This window comes from Canis lupus, chromosome 36, assembly GCF_003254725.2.
Source record: "Canis lupus dingo isolate Sandy chromosome 36, ASM325472v2, whole genome shotgun sequence".
NCBI lineage: Eukaryota > Metazoa > Chordata > Mammalia > Carnivora > Canidae > Canis > Canis lupus.
The window spans coordinates 4,906,417-4,922,334 of record NC_064278.1 but is presented as its reverse complement, the minus strand read 5'-3'; the positions used below and the strand labels follow the sequence as shown (position 1 = coordinate 4,922,334).

Genomic DNA, 15,918 nt, shown 5'->3' with positions numbered 1-15,918 from the left:
AAAAAAAAAAAAAAAAAGGAAGGGGGCTGGAAGGACAGAGCTGAACAATTAAGTCTAGCAAGTTAGTCCACAAAGGAGGGGTTTGAATCTGGCCTCAGGATGAAGACAACAAAACTAATCATTTCCAGTGAGAAAGATTTTTCTTCAGGAGCATTTCAACAATCCAGAGCAATATTAGGGCAAGATTCAGAGCCCTGGAGAGGTGTGGGGGGCTCTGAAGTTGGTAGCTTTGACCTCAGGTGTGAAAGGGAAAGGCGTGGCCTAAGTAGAACCGTGATCTCTTCTCTGCCCGTTGGCCAAAATCACACGCAGTATCTGTCTTCACCAATTAAAACGTCTGATGTGTTCTCTGAGTCCTGGGCATTAAGTTACTACTTGGAGCTTGGAGATGGGCTGGGAGCTGCTCGATCTGCTCGCGGGGCCTGGAGTTCCATTACTCCGAGGAATGATGCATTCCTTTGACTTACTGACAGATGGTTTTCTATCTTTCCCCTCGTCTCCCATAAAGTGCTCTAATTCACTCCTCACGAGGCTCCAGACTGCACTGCTACCATTTGCACTGCAAGGATAGAATTTCCTGTAAGTGGAGGAGACAAAGTAAGGGAGTGAGGCCGGCCTCCCAGCACCACATCCCAGACAGTGGTGTCCAGCGGGGCCGCTTGGGTAGGGGAGGCTGGGCCGAGAGAAAGGAAAGGGGCTGACTTTGAGCCAGATCCCAACTCCAGAGCCCATGTGGCTGCCACGTGGCCCCATGGAGGGTGAAGATGGGCAGCTATGGTGGGGAAGAAAATCTCTTCGTATGAGAGAGGCAGCCGTGGCCTTGGTCACCTCCTGCCCGCCTGCCTAAAGCAGTCAAGTGAGCAGATCCTGCCTCTCATTCCATCCCCAAAACCTAGGGTGCTCCTCTCTAGGAAAGAAGAAGAAAATGGATGGGTACGTGAGGGCAGACACATCTCCCACCCCCACCCCCACAAGACTGATATTGAAGTTTTGTGTTGTTTTGTTCTTCTTTTTTTTAAGATTTATTTATTTATTCATGAGAGACACACACAGAGAAAGAGAGAGAGAGACAGAGACAGAGACACAGGCGGAGGGAGGAGTAGGCTCCCCGCAGGGAGCCTGATCCCAGGATCCCGGCCTGAGCCAAAAGCAGCTGCTCAACTGCTGAGCCACCCAAGCATCCCTGTGTTGTTTTGTTCTTGACATTGAAGTTGACAAATGAGTAGGACTGAGCATTAGAAACAGGACTGGGAAGTTATGGAATTGGATGGGAACAGCAGTCAGATATAAAGGGAGCCCGCTGCCCAGGGATTCCTCCAGAGGCGGCTGGGAGCAGTTAATAGCTTCATGCTTATACCCCAGTGAATTGTTATGCCTCCATAATCGTAGGGTTCCTTCATTTCCCCTAATAACACAATAATGAAAAACAAAAAATTTTAGTTTGGGTTTTTAGTGATACACCATCCACTTTAGATTTTATTTTATTTTTTTAAGTAATCTCTACACCCAACATGGGGCTTGAACTCACAACCCCAAGATCCAAAGTTGCATGCTCTCTAGACTGAGCCAGCCAGGCGCCCCTAGATCATCCGCCTCACACTAGACAACCCCTGTCCTTGGCAATTGCCCTTCTTAATCTTTCCTGCCTTCTGCCTTCTTTCTCTTATCCTGCAGAAAAGCTGTGCCCCCTGCTGCCCTCTGTGCAATTAACTAGAGCCAAACTTATGTACCATCAAGGACACTAAAAATAAATATCTATATTTTCTTTTAATATTTTGCCTACTGTGACCTACTTTTAGCTCAGTTTCAAAAGCAAAGGGGTGAGGTGTGTCCTAAATAAACATGGCATTGAACTCTGTTCTACCGTTTTGGCTGCATGGCTTTTTACCATAAACCGAGGTTGTTTTCTACAGACTGTAAAAGTTTAAAAGATCTTCTGTGTCAATATATTGATACTTAAGCATCATCTAAAATCTGTTTCTTTGAAGACCTTTTCGCACTGATAATCCTGGTATTAAAGAGCTCTAGTTAGTGTCACCTCTGAAGTGCCTGAGTCACATGTACAATCATTTAACATCCCACCCACGTGTCTGAAAACACATTTTTCAACGATTCTAAAATCAAGAGCTGTGAAGATTTCTTTCAAAGAGTATTTCATCAACTGATGTTATTTTAATTATTCATCTTTAATGAGGGATCTATGAATGTCTTCAAAAAATCAGACCTAATAGGTAGACTGTCACCTAAAAAAAAAAAAAAATCAAGGTATAGTCTGAGGGCTTCACAGGCATTGGGTAATTATTCTCATAATTTCAATACTTCAGTTTCGACAGCAAGATATATGTGAGTACTTTCAAAGTTAGTGTTAATATTCACCCTAGGAGTTATTAATGAACACTTTAAAGTGCTCTAATGGGGAATGCAAACTCCAGGGGGCAGTTGGTGAGCCCTGAAGCGCTCTAATCAGAACTTGGAATCTGTGGCTACTATGGCTCCTTGAACGATTCATTTCTGAATCGACACTAGAGGATTTATTCTTTAGCATAAGGGATGCCAGAAATAGCTTTTTTTTTTTTGTTTTAAGTGAAATGCATGTTTTTGAAGTATGTATATTGAACAGGAAATCTCCCCTTTGAAAGAATGGGGCTTAGGTTTTGCATGCATCCAGAGGCTCGGGTGTCTATCTGGCCTGGCCCTGTGCCTGCCGCCTCGTGCAGGACCCTGTCACCGAAGCCAGTGAGGAGTGTGGCTGGATCCTGCTTTCGACAATGTGATACCTGGTCGGGGCAAACATTCATGCAAGCTTCTGGTGGGGAGTCTTGAGCTCAGGGAGCATATAAGGACCCTTGGGCTCATTTGCTAATCAGTGTTTGTACATGGAACTTGGTCAGACACTGACCTTCACAGACCTCACCAAGCCGCGGCCCCGGGGAGGGCAGGGAGGCCCAGGCTCTATGGACGAAAACTGGCAAGACGCTGGCAGTCGTGTACCACCAAACTGGCTTCAGACTGTGAACCAACATTTGGTCCACAAATCGTTACCATGAGATGTGTTTAATGGTGGCGGGGGGAGGGGGGGAAGAGGGCCAAATAGAAAAAAATGTAATTACAATGACAAAGATTCAAGGAGGATTCATAGAGAAAAACGTAGTTTTATCTGGATAACAATAATAATGTAAACAAATTACACAGGCTCACTGCATGTTCTAAACCCTCTAAGCATAAACGCATACATGTATGCATTTAATATCTGCCCCAACTCTGTGAAGAAATACTATTATCGGGACACCCGGGTGGCTCAGCAGTTAAGCGTCTGCCTTTGGCCCAGGGCATGATCCTGGAAACCTGGAATTGAGTCCCGCATCGGGGTCCCTGTGTGGAGCCTGCTTCTCCCTCTGCCTGTGTCTCTGCCTCTCTGTCTCTCATGAATAAATAAATAAAATCTTAAAAAATACTATTATCATATTCTTTTTATTTTTTTTTAAGATGTGTTTATTTGAGAGACAGAGAGAACACAAGGGTGGGGGGAGAGGCAGAGGGAGAGGGAGAAGCAGACTCCCTGCTGAGCACGGAGCCTGATAAGGGGCTTGATCCCAGGACTCTGGCATCAGGACCTGAGCTGAAACCACGGAGATAGTGGCTAAACGGACTGCACCACCCAGGGCCCCCCACTATCATATTCCTAACTGCATTTTACTGACCAGGACACAGGGGCACAAAGTAGGACTTGTACTAAATCCTGCAGAGCGAGTAAGTAGACAAGCTGTGATTTGAACCCAGGCAGTCTGACTCCAGAATCCAGGCTCTCATTGATCTAGAAACCAGAGTTTGGGGGATCCCGGGTCGCTCAGTGGTTGGGCCTCTGCCTTTGGTTTAGGGTGGGATCCTGGGGTCCTGGGATGGAGTCCAGTACCAGGGTCCCCCCAGGGAGCCTGCTTCTCCCTCTGCCTGTGTCTCTGCCTCTCTCTCTCTCTCTCTCTCTCCCCCTCTGTATCTCTCATGAATAAGTAAATAAAAATTCTTAAAAATAAATAAATAAACCAGAAATTTTTTTTGGAATTTTTTTGAAAACTAGCCGTCAGTATGTGCTCAGGACCCACAGGAGTTGAATGAGCTAAAGAAAACTGGACTGGCTCGAAGCGCCCACCGGGAGGAGGGGTTCCGCGGGCTCCCTTGGCTTGGGAACAGGCCCCTGCCAGCAGGAGGTCTGGGGGGCCATGGGGACAGCAGGCCTTCTGCGGGGAATTAAAAGTGAGGGCCCGTCCCTGGTGGACGCTGGCGGCTCCCCGAGACGCGACACTGAGGGGACGCGGGCGGCGGACTGTCTCCCTCCCGAGCACTTGTCACCTGCCCCCCCCCCCTCCCGGTCCCGCCGCCCCTCGAGCCTCAGCAGGTGCTCCCCGCGGCGTCCGCGACCCCGGCCCGGCCTGCGGGGCAGAGGCCCCCGCGCATCCTGACGCCCGCGACGCGGCTGGCGGGCCCTCCCGGCCCCGGTGCGTGCGGTCCACCCGCGCCGCCTCTCCCCGCCCCGGAGGGAGCACCGGGCGCATCTGCCCGCTTCTGGGTGGGCACGAGCTCCGCGCCCCCGGGACCAGCCACGAGCCCCGCAGGCTGCCGCGGGGGCTGGTGCGATGCAAGGTCCTAGGGCCTGTAGGGCTCTTCTGGCCGTCGCTTGCTGCTAGGTTGCAAATTCTTTTTGACAAATCCCCAATATTTGCATGTATCAGATTGATTTTATATAAAAGCCTAATACTTAATTTATTCATCAGATTGGAAATGAGACCAGGAATTGAACCAGACGCTGGAAATTCAAGAGAAAGAAGATACAGACCCTTCCGATTTGCTGGGAGTCGTTTTGCTCGTGGGTAGTAGGAACCCAACTGAAAGTAGCTTAAACAAACAAACAAACAAACAAAAATGTGCTGACTCGTGTACCTGAAAGTCTGAGCATACATTTCAGGCATGGATGGACCAAGGTGCTCCAATTATTTCATCGGGGCTCCTTCTCCTCTTTCCATCCTGCTCATCTTTCGCTCTGTGCGCTGGCCCCACTTGCCCTTACTAAACACGCAGCCTCCTCCGACATAACCTGAACCGATGGCTGCAAGAAGCTTCAGCTTACGTCATTCTTTTTTTTTTTTAAGATTTTATTTATTCATTCATGATAGACACAGAGAGAGAGCGGCAGAGACACAGGCAGAGGGAGAAGCAGGCTCCCTGCAGGGAGCCCAATGTGGGACTCGATCCCAGGTCTCCAGGATCACACTCTGAGCCAAAGGCAGACGCTCAACTGATGAGCCACCCAGGGATCCCCAGATTACATCATTCTTAGAGATCAAAATAGCAGAGGACTAGAGACCCTCTCTCCCTCGGAATCCACCGATCAAAATTTAAAGATTTTGATTGGCTGCAGTTGATGACATTTGATTGGCCACTCTGGCCAGGAGATTATTCAAATTGGCCATGTTTCGGTTACCTGCTTCCCCCTCAGATGACAGAGGTTGGACTCCAGCTGTACAACATGAAATGCATTCCCCACACAGAGAAAGGGGTGAGGATAGAGAAAAACAACAGACATGCACTGTGGTAGCCGGCCTCGAGGAGGACCCCAGGTGAATATTTACATCCTTGCGTCATCTTCCAGGCTATACCACAGCTAGCCTGTGAGACCAATAGAATCCGCACAAACGATGGTTTGTGACTTTCAAGACTAAGTCATAAAAGAATAGTGTGGTTCGGGATCCCTGGGTGGCGCAGCGGTTTGGCGCCTGCCTTTGGCCCAGGGCGTGATCCTGGAGATCCGGGATCAAATCCCACATCAGGCTCCCGGTGCATGGAGCCTGCTTCTCCCTCTGCCTGTGTCTCTGCCTCTCTCTCTCTCACTGTGTGCCTATCATGAATAAATAAAAATTAAAAAAAAAAAAAGAAAAAAAAGAATAGTCTGGTTGTAGTTAACGCAGTGGTTCGTCAGAATCACATAGAGGCTGGGCAGCCCGGTTGCTCAGCGCTTTAGCACCGCCTTCAGCCCAGGGCCTGGTCCTGGAGACCCGGGATCGAGTCCCACATCGGGCTCCCTGCGTGGAGCTGCTTCTCCCTCTGCCTGTGTCTCTGCCTCTCTCTCTCTGTGTCTATCATGAATAAATAAATATAATCTTAAAAAAAAAAAAGGAATCACACGGAAGACTTAAAAAATATACAGATACTCAAATCCTAGCCCTAAAGAATGCAATGACTAGGAATCTCTGGTTTGGGTTTGCGAGGTTGTTTTTGGTTTTTGGTTGCTTGATTAGCTGGTTGCCATCAAGACATGTGTCTGCTGCAGTGTCTTTTGGTATGGTCTTTGGACCACATGCTGCAGAAAGCAGAAAACATAGGCTCTTGGGGCCAAATCAATCCTAATGAAATAGGATATGAATGAGCAGATAGAGTGGAGTCCAAGGATCTGCATTTTAACAAACTCTTTAGGAAACCTTATGCACATTAGTGTATTAATGTGTAAACTTGAGAGATGGGTGACTTGTGGAAAACCCAGGAAAGAATTGTTTTGTGGAAATAAGGAGGTTTAAGGAAGTGGTAAATTCAAAATTGTATATATATTTTTGCCATACTGATACAAAAATATGCTTGAATGAAAAGACTAGCAGGAAATACTCCAAAATGGCCATGTTTGTATTATGGTGGTGGCAACTGTAGATACTAGGATTCTGTTTTTGTTTTTGTGTTCTGTAGTGTAAATACATTACCACTATGACTCAGACAATGCTTTTCAGACAGTTTAAGGAGCTGTGTTAATGATGTGGAGAAGTCAAGTTGGACAAGGGTTGAAAAGAGGTCATTGGCCTTAGCAAGTGGGAGGCCATTGGAGACCTTTAGATGAGGGGGTGGAAGCCAGATTACAATGGTTGGATTCAGTGGATGGGGAGGAAGTAGAGGGAGCCAGTATAGACCATTAGTTCAAGAACTTTGGCAGCAAAGGCAAAATTTAAAATAAATTTTTTTTTTTTTTTTACAAAAAAAAGGACTATAAAATACTTGTTTATTATATAAAATTGGGTAATTCAGAATATTAAGAACAGAATAATAGTCACCCACAATCCCACCACCAATGCCAAACCATGTTAATAGTTTGGCATATTTGTTGAACATTTCTCTTTCACAACAATGCTTTGAGGCAGAGAGAACAGCTCAAAATCATCCACATCATTTTCAGTTGAGGAAACCAAGGCTCAGAAAGAGATATTTTCCTGAGGCACTAACACAGTCCGTGATGAAGTGTTTAGTTTCCATAGTGCCTTGGGTTTCCCCAGTGCTCTGACTTCATTTCCTGGTAGCTCTGCCCCCACCCTACAGCAGAATTGGCCAGGCTAGCTCTTTCCTTGTGCCCTATGGTAGCCTGAACAGATGTTTGAGCTGCAGAGCCCCCGACATTCCACTGCACCCATGGATTTACATTCTCAAATCACCCATTAGGTCAGTTCTCTCTGAGAGTAGGACCCAGCTCTCATTCATCCTGGTATTCCTAGATCCTGGCATAGCGTTCGACACAGAATCATTGCACAAGCCGTTTCTGGAATGACAGATAAAAGGTGGTGTTTGGTACAGTAACTGATGCCGTTTTCATTTTCGGTTTTTCCTGTTCCTCCATAAAAGTCCCCCATTCTGGCAGTGGCTGGGGTGTTCTGTACACAGACTGCCTCCGGGTAAGAAGAACCCAGTAGGATCAGAGTCCAATGATTGGCTTTTGATTTTCAAAAGCTCAGGTGGGGTATAAACCACAGATTTAGAAGACTGACTAGGGGGATCCCTAGGTGGCTCAGCGGTTTAGTGCCTGCCTTTGGCCCAGGGTGTGATCCAGGAGTCCCGGGATCAAGTCCCATGTCCGGCTCCCTGCATGGAGCCTGCTTCTCCCTCTGCCTGTGTCTCTGCTTCTCTTTCTCTCTGTATCTCTCATGAATAAATAAATAAAATCTTTAAAAAAGAAGAAGAAGAAGACTGGCTAGAAGGCTGTATTACCCTTGACTAAATACTGTCTAACTGGAAAAAGAAAAGAAAGGAAAAGGAAACAAGTGAGATACTGGTGTGAGTTCCCTCCCAGGAAAGGGGCCTGGTGAATTACTGGTGAATCCCACCCTGCTGAATTCCATTCCAGAATAGAGCTTGCCGAGTTAATAAAACACCGGAACACTCCCTGCTTTGGTGTGGTGTTAGAAGAGTAGGGAAGAAATGGCCACGTGGAGAGTCTAGGCCAGCACACTGTCCAACAGAAATATAATTTGAGCCATGTATGTAATTTTCACTGTTCTAGTTAGTACCTACATTAAACCAAGTAAAAAGAAACTGGTGAAATTGATTTTAATAAAGTATTTTTATTTAACCCAGCATATTCAAATATTATTGTTCCAATATGTGATCAATATAGAAATCATTAATGAGATATTTTGTATTCTTTGCACAAAGTGTTTGAAATCTAGTACATGTTCTATAGCCCTAGCACATCCCAATTTGGAGTAGCTATATTTCCGTTATGTATTCAGCAGCCACCTGGAGGTGGAGGAGGCCACATTACATAGCAGGAGTCTGGACAATCAGATGTAAAATGGCCCCATGGAATGCCTAATCTCCCTGCTAAAAATTGGAGCCATAGAATATTTCTGATGTGCTCAGGAATACACTGACAAGGCCCAAAGAGCCAGGGGCCTAAGGACATCATGTTCCAGGCTGATGGGAGATCTAGCACTGATCTGCATGAGCTGAGTGGACAGAGGGCCATCTGGATGTCTCAGTGGATGCCATGGAGTGATAGCAATCCAGGGACCCAAGACCTACCACTCCACATGTGTCTACACTCTGTAAACCTTCAGGAACACGGACACCACCCTGGGGAAAGGTGGAAAGCCCATCCTAACTGTGATTAAGTTTCCACTGTTTAGTGGGATAGGTGCTTCTTCTTTCAAAAGAAGTTCTGTATAGAAAATGAGGTGACACTTATTTTGTGGACTGAGATTCAAACTCATTTCAAAATAATGAATGAGTATAACTAGAAAAAAAAAAACAACACCCAAATATCCATCAACTGATGAATGAATACAGTATACCTAAACAATGGGATATTAGCCATAAAGTATTAACTCATGTCACAACATGGATAAGCCTTGAAAATATTATGTTAAATGAAAGCAGCCAGTAACAAAAGGCCATATGTTATGATTCCACTTATTTGAAATGTCTAGGACAGGCAAATATATAACAGAGACAGAAAGTAGATTAGTAGTTGACTAGGGCTGGGGATGTGGAGGGAAGTGGGGTTAACGGCTAGAGGATTTAAAGTTTTTTTTTAGGCAATGACAATGTTTTCAAAGATTGTGGTCATGGTTGGACATATCTGCAAATAGACTAAAACACATTAAATTGTGCTCTTTAAATGGGTGAACTGTATGCTATGTGAGCTATACCTCAATAAAGTTGTTTTAAAAAAAAAAAAGAAAAGAAGGGAAAAGAGTCATGCTCTCTAATTTTGTTTAAAACAAGGAGCAGGGAGCAGGGACGCCTGGGTGGCTCAGGCCTTGAGCGCCGCCTTCAGCCCAGGGCGTGATCCTGGAGTCCCCGGGATCAAGTCCCACATCAGGCTCCCTGCGAGGAGCCTGCTTCTCCTTCTGCCTGTGGCTCTGCTTCTCTCTCTGTGTCTCTCATGAATAAATAAATACAACCTTTAAAAATAAATAAATAAAACAAGGAACAAATATCGCGGGGTTCACATCATTAAATCTAGGCCCTGGATATATGGGGGTTCATTAAGCTATATTCTCTTTACCTCTCTGTATATTTGAAAATTTTTTTAACGAAGAAAGGAGGGTAGTGGTTCCAGTTTAACATCCATGCCCTTGGGCATAAATTTGAGAAGGCATTCCCTTGCCTTTACTAATTGCACAATAAAATGGAGGAAGACAGCTTCTTCCTCTCTTTTGTGGGCGCCTGCAATGCAGGGGATTGCCTGAGGGATAGTAAATATTATTTCATTTCCTCTACTCCTGATAAACTTTCTGGGGAGCAGTCAGGTGTTATCTGGAGAAGTTAGCTAATAGAAATGACCCCTCACACTTCCAGGCCACCACAGATGTGAAGGGAGCCCTGCCCTGGCAGAGAGCAGGATCACGGAAGAGATATGCAAAGAAGGGAGCCAGAGGGAGGAAGGAGCAGTGTAGTTGTGGCTTACTGTGAGAAACTGTCACTTATAACAAGAAAATCCCAGAAAACTAAGAGAGTAGAAGATAATTATTTGCTTTATAGAGATATTTCTAGTATTTTATAAAAACATAAAGTTAGGGGCACCTGGGTGGCTCAGTGTTTGAGTGTCTGCCTTTGGCTCAGGTCATGATCCTGGGGTCTCGGGATCAAGTCCCACATCAGGCTTCCTGCATGGAGCCTGCTTCTCCCTCTGTCTGTGTCTCTGCCCCCCTCTCTGTATCTCTCATGAATAAATAAGTAAATAAAATCTTTTTTAAAAACCCATAAAATTGATTTTTTTCAATAATACATGCAAATACACGTAATGATAAAAGCCAATAGTTGTATAGTGCTATATCCATTGTTCCACTTTCCATATAATTAACTCATTCAAGCCTCATTATAATCCTCATTTTACAGCTGAGACCCTTGCAGGCTGAAAACCCACACAACTAAAGGACACACCAAGGCTTCCAGTACCATGCTCCTAACTGCTACACTTGACCGTCCCCCTCAATAAGATACGGAAGGGCTGCTCCCCTCCCCAGAAGCCACCACTGCTACCAGCTTCCTGGGGATCCTTCCAGAAGACAGATAATTCAAGGAAACTTTTCTTTTGAAGGCTCATTCAAGCCCCCTTTTCAATCCACAGTTTGGAAAATGGATTCACATGCTCCTTTGCATCACACAGTTAGTTCTGACCCATAAACGGTGAAGTCCCGCAGGCCCCGCAGAGAGGCACAGCCTGTTACACAGCCACCTGTAAGCCTACAGACCCACAAACAAGGGGCCTCTGATTTACTAGGCTTCTCCCCGCTGGTCCGCAGAGCAGTTAATCTTCTGCCCGGGGGCAGCGTTTGACAGCTCCCAAAGGTCCCGTGAAGTACTCTTTTCAAAGTAAAATTCTCAATCAAATAAACTTGAAACAGACTTGGTCTGGATCCAGGTACAGACCTGGCCCCCGCTCTGCCCCCAGGCAGCAGTTGGCTACACTTCACTTCCTGGGTTTTTTGAATCCTCTGGTGCAGACTACGGTTTTCCTTCAATAAAACAGTGATTTAAAACCTTCATTCTTCCTGTTTTAAAACTGTGCCAAGGCATAATCATTCTGTCTTCACCAAGGAGTACACAAAAATCAACCAGGGCTTTACAGTCACTCCCATGGGGGACTGTCAGCTAAATACTCTCTTAAACCCACCCATCTGCTTTTTGAAAAATCTCTTACTTTTATCCAATTAGAACTATTTTTTTCATTCCTCCCCCCCCCCCCCCCCCCGGAAATTTTAATTCGAAGCATTCAGTTTCCTTTTAGACATTCAGATTATTCCTGCTCTTATGTGGGTGCCTACAGGTTCTCCCTACCTCTACCAGGGATTTCAGTGGTTTTGATGGTGACATAAAAAGGAAAGTTTTCTTTTCTCTCTGTAAACTCTGACTAAAATAAAACAATGCAAAGGATGAGTTCTTGTGGTGTAGTGGCAGGGGAAGTATTTGTGAGAGGCAAAGGTGTACAGTAAATTTCTAATACCTCCACGATTTAGATTAATGATATTCAGACAAAGTTTGGAACAACCATAAATAAGTAATGAAGAGCATTGTGGATCTTCATCTCAGCCCACAAGTGCAAAGTTAAAGGCTGTCTTTCCATCTGATTGAGCAATCTCAGATGAAATACCAATTCTATTAATTCACTTAGCAAATAGTTACTAAGAACCTCCTCTGTTCAAAGCATTATTTTTTTAAAAGATTTTATTTATGTATTCATGAGAGACACAGAGAGGGAGAGAAAGGCAGACACACAGGCAGAGGGAGAAGCAGGCTCCATGCAGGGAGCCCAATCCCAGGACCCCAGGATCACACCCTGAGCCAAAGGCAGATGCTCAACCGCTGAGCTACCCAAGTGTCCCTGTTCAAAGCATTATTAATAAGGGTAATAGAAACTTTCTTTGGTTATCAGAACAATTTATTTATAAGACACTACAATTCCAGATAATTAAGAATAGCTCAAATGCCTTAGTATATAAGATGCTGTGGAGAGTGATTTTATTACACTTTTGCATTGTCTTTCAGCGTTTTCTAGCTATAAAATTGTTAAAATATAGATTTCTAAAAATGGCAAAACCATGACTCTCAAGCAAATATAAGATGAACCCATGTTAAAGATTTTACTTAATTTATTATTTAGTGGAGAGATTGGAAATAAAGTATAACTAGTTGAAAGGAAAAGTCAAAAGAACCACCATTTTATTATTTATTTATTTATTTATTTAAAGATTTTATTTATTTATTCATGATAGTCACACAGAGAGACAGAGAGGCAGAGACACAGGCAGAGGGAGAAGCAGGCTCCACGCAGGGAGCCCGACGCGGGACTCGATCCGGAGTCTCCAGGATCGCGCCCCGGGCCAAAGGCAGGCGCCAAACCTCTGCGCCACCCAGGGATCCCAGAACCACCATTTTAGAGCAAAGAACTGTTAAAATGAATTTATAAAGGGACACAAAACTGGCATTTTTCACTGGGGTGAAGGGGTGTGGGGGAAGTCAATTTAAACTCCCATACCATAATTCTACTATAGAATTTATTTGCATGACAATAAATAATTATTTTGCATTGCTATCACATATCTACAAATTGAGTTATAAAATAGCTCAGTGAAAAATCTGGAATCAGATAAAGCAGTACAGTATAGAAGTATAATTGACATATAGTATCCTGTTAATTTCAGGTGTACAAAATTCGACATTTTCATGTATTATGAAATGATCTCCATGATAAGATACCATCTGTCACCATACAAAGTAATTATAATATTATTTGACTATATTCCTTATGCTGTACATTTTTTAAAAATTTTTTTAAAATTTATTTATTCATGATAGTCACACAGAGAGAGAGAGAGAGAGGCAGAGACACAGGCAGAGGGAGAAGCAGGCTCCATGCACCAGGAGCCCGATGTGGGATTCGATCCCGGGTCTCCAGGATCGTGCCCTGGGCCAAAGGCAGGCGCCAAACCGCTGCGCCACCCAGGGATCCATGCTGTACATTATATCCTGGTGACTTATTTATTTCATAACTGGAAGTTTGTACCTCAATCCCCTTCAACTCCAACTCATCCTCCTTCTGGTAACCAATTCCTGAATCTGCTATGAGTCTGTTTCTGTTTTGCTTTGTTTTTTAGGTTCCTCACATAAATGAGAGCAATATTCCAGTATAGAAGTGAAAGTGCCTGATTCCAAAGCTTTCAACAGTTTTCAAAAAATATTTAAGGTAACATTTTAAAAAATTAATACGTAGTAAAATTGACATTTTTGTTGATATGCAGTTCTACGAATTTTAACACATGTATAGATTCGTGTAACCACAACCAGAGTCAAGATACAGGACTGTTCTATCACCCCTCAAATCTCCCAGTGCTATTCCTCTGTAGTCCTATCCTTTCCCTACCCCTGGCAACCCCTGTCTGTTCTCTGTGACCATACTTTTGTCTTTTTGAGAATATCAAAATAATGGAATCACAGAGTTTGGGAATTTTTGAAATTAACACAAAAAGTTGTAAAAAATAGTGCATAGAGATCCTGATACTCTTCACACAGTTCTCCCAATGTTGGAATCTTAACCTAACGACAGTGCAATTATCAAACCCAGGAAACTGACCTTGGTGCGATCCATGGCCCTCATTCCCTGTTCATCAGTTTTGCATGCATTCATTTGTGGGTGCATATACAGTTCTATACAACTTTATGACGTGTGGATTTGTGTAACCACCACCACAATTGAGACACAGAATTATTCCATCACTGCCAAATTCCTTGTCTTATCCCCTTATAGTCACAATTTTTGGAAACCTTTCTTTATATATCCTCCCTCACACACATACACTTTAAAAAAAGACCTAGTATAATATAATTAAGCAGAACAATCCAACTCTTTTTTTGTAATGTTTATTTTGCTTTTTACTGACATGATTACTTTTAGAAATAGAGAATATGAGAGTTGTCTGGGTGCCTCAGCCAGTTAAGCATCTGCCTTTGGCTCAGGTCATGATCTTGATTGAGCCCCGGGTTGGGTTCCCTGCTCTCTCTCCTGACCACTCTCTTAATCTCTTAAATAAATGAATAAAATCTTTTCTTAAAAAAAGAAATAGATAATAAGATAATAAATAATATAATAAAAATGTCACTTTGAGGGTTTTTTGCTATTATTTTTATTTTGTAACTAGTACTGAAAATAATTTGGTCACATAGAAAGGATATGTTAAAAAGTGGTCTATCCCAGGTAGATCACTACGTGATGTGGGTCATTATTTGGAAACCAGGAACTTGGACTTTCCCAGGCATCAAGATATGCAGTAGTTTATCACTAAAAATGAGTTCAAGCTCTCTTACAGCTGTTGAGTCAAATGGCAGAAACTTAAAATAATTTTTCCTCCTCAGTACTTTTTATTTTAAAAAATTGTAATAAAAAGTATAACATGTTAAACCTATAAAAATGTCATATTTTGGCAGCAAATAGATGAACTATGGAAATGGAATAAGTCAAATCTGTCTTTAAGTTTGAAAAGACTTTTTAAGGGAAAAAAAAATAGTTTCCAAACCTATAAAAACTTAGTGGTCCCTCTGGGCTCTTTTTCTCCCCCCATCTAATCATATTTATTAGTTTTTTTTTAAAGATTTACTTATTTACTTTTAGAGAGAGCGAGAGCGCACAGTGGAGAGGAGCAGAGGGAGAGGGGGTCCCAAGCAGACTATAGACTGAGCATGGAGCCCAAGGTGGGGCTCGATCCCATGACCCTGAGATCACAACATGAGCTGAAACCAAGAGTCAGATGCCCAAACAACTGTGCAACCCAGGCACCCCTCAGATTTATTATTTTAAGGTAAGAATAACAGCAGACACTCTGACTCTATTTTTTTTCTATTTGCTTATAAATTAAAATCAATTTTACTCATAAATTAGATTGATGCTTAGGAATTACCATACTACTATTCAGTCCTAGTAATTTATGAGGGACTCTGCTTTCTTATTGGCCCCATCCATACTCTCCTTTGTATGTTGTTTCTGTCATGAATTAATATTTATTATAAATGTAAGGATTGTTCTCACCTTTTGCTCAAGTTATCCTTCTTGCATTCTCTGGTCTGTTTAGCCTCTATTTGCCATGACACTTTTTTCCTAACGCCTGGATGGAGACATTCCACTCAGCTACTGATGAAGACCCAGGGGCTGGAATAATAAAGAAACCAAATACTAATGAGAAGAGACAACAAGGGGATGTTTTTACTTTTTCATTTTTACTCTTTTAATGAAAAGTTTGCTTTTTCATTTTTATTGACTCGTTTTATATGTAGTCTCTTTTCTCTATAATTGGAATTATAAGCCAAGATGTGTGCAACTTTCAGAGCTGACTTAATGAACTCATTATTATGATTGGATAAGTACATTGTCTGCGGTTCTTAGCGACTGACTTTGCCCCAAGGTCCATAGGCACGGCTACTAATGAGCGCAGTACAACACTGCTCCTTCAGGTAGGAGGAGTGTTCTCCATCTGCCTCTCCAGATTGACTCTCTACTCTTACCCACCTAGGGTTGCCAGATTTAGCAAAACTGCAGGATGATGAGTGAAATCAGATGTTTCCCCTCAGCTCCTCCTCCTCCTCTGGGTGCTGAAGGTCAGCTGGGTCCCTCCACAAAGC

General features: G+C 43.5%; 1 protein-coding gene across 1 annotated transcript in view; it reads right to left on the bottom strand.

The window, feature by feature from the left end:
• Positions 1–6,158: 6,158 nt before the first annotated feature.
• The window catches only part of LOC112674623 (uncharacterized), a 34,740-nt gene continuing 24,980 nt past the window's right edge, over positions 6,159–15,918 (bottom strand). The window contains exons 5-6 of the mRNA XM_049106126.1: positions 15,329–15,448; positions 6,159–7,567 (exon numbers count right to left, since the gene is read on the bottom strand). The gene's annotated coding sequence lies outside the window, so the exon portion shown is untranslated. The remainder of the gene's footprint in view (positions 7,568–15,328; positions 15,449–15,918) is intronic.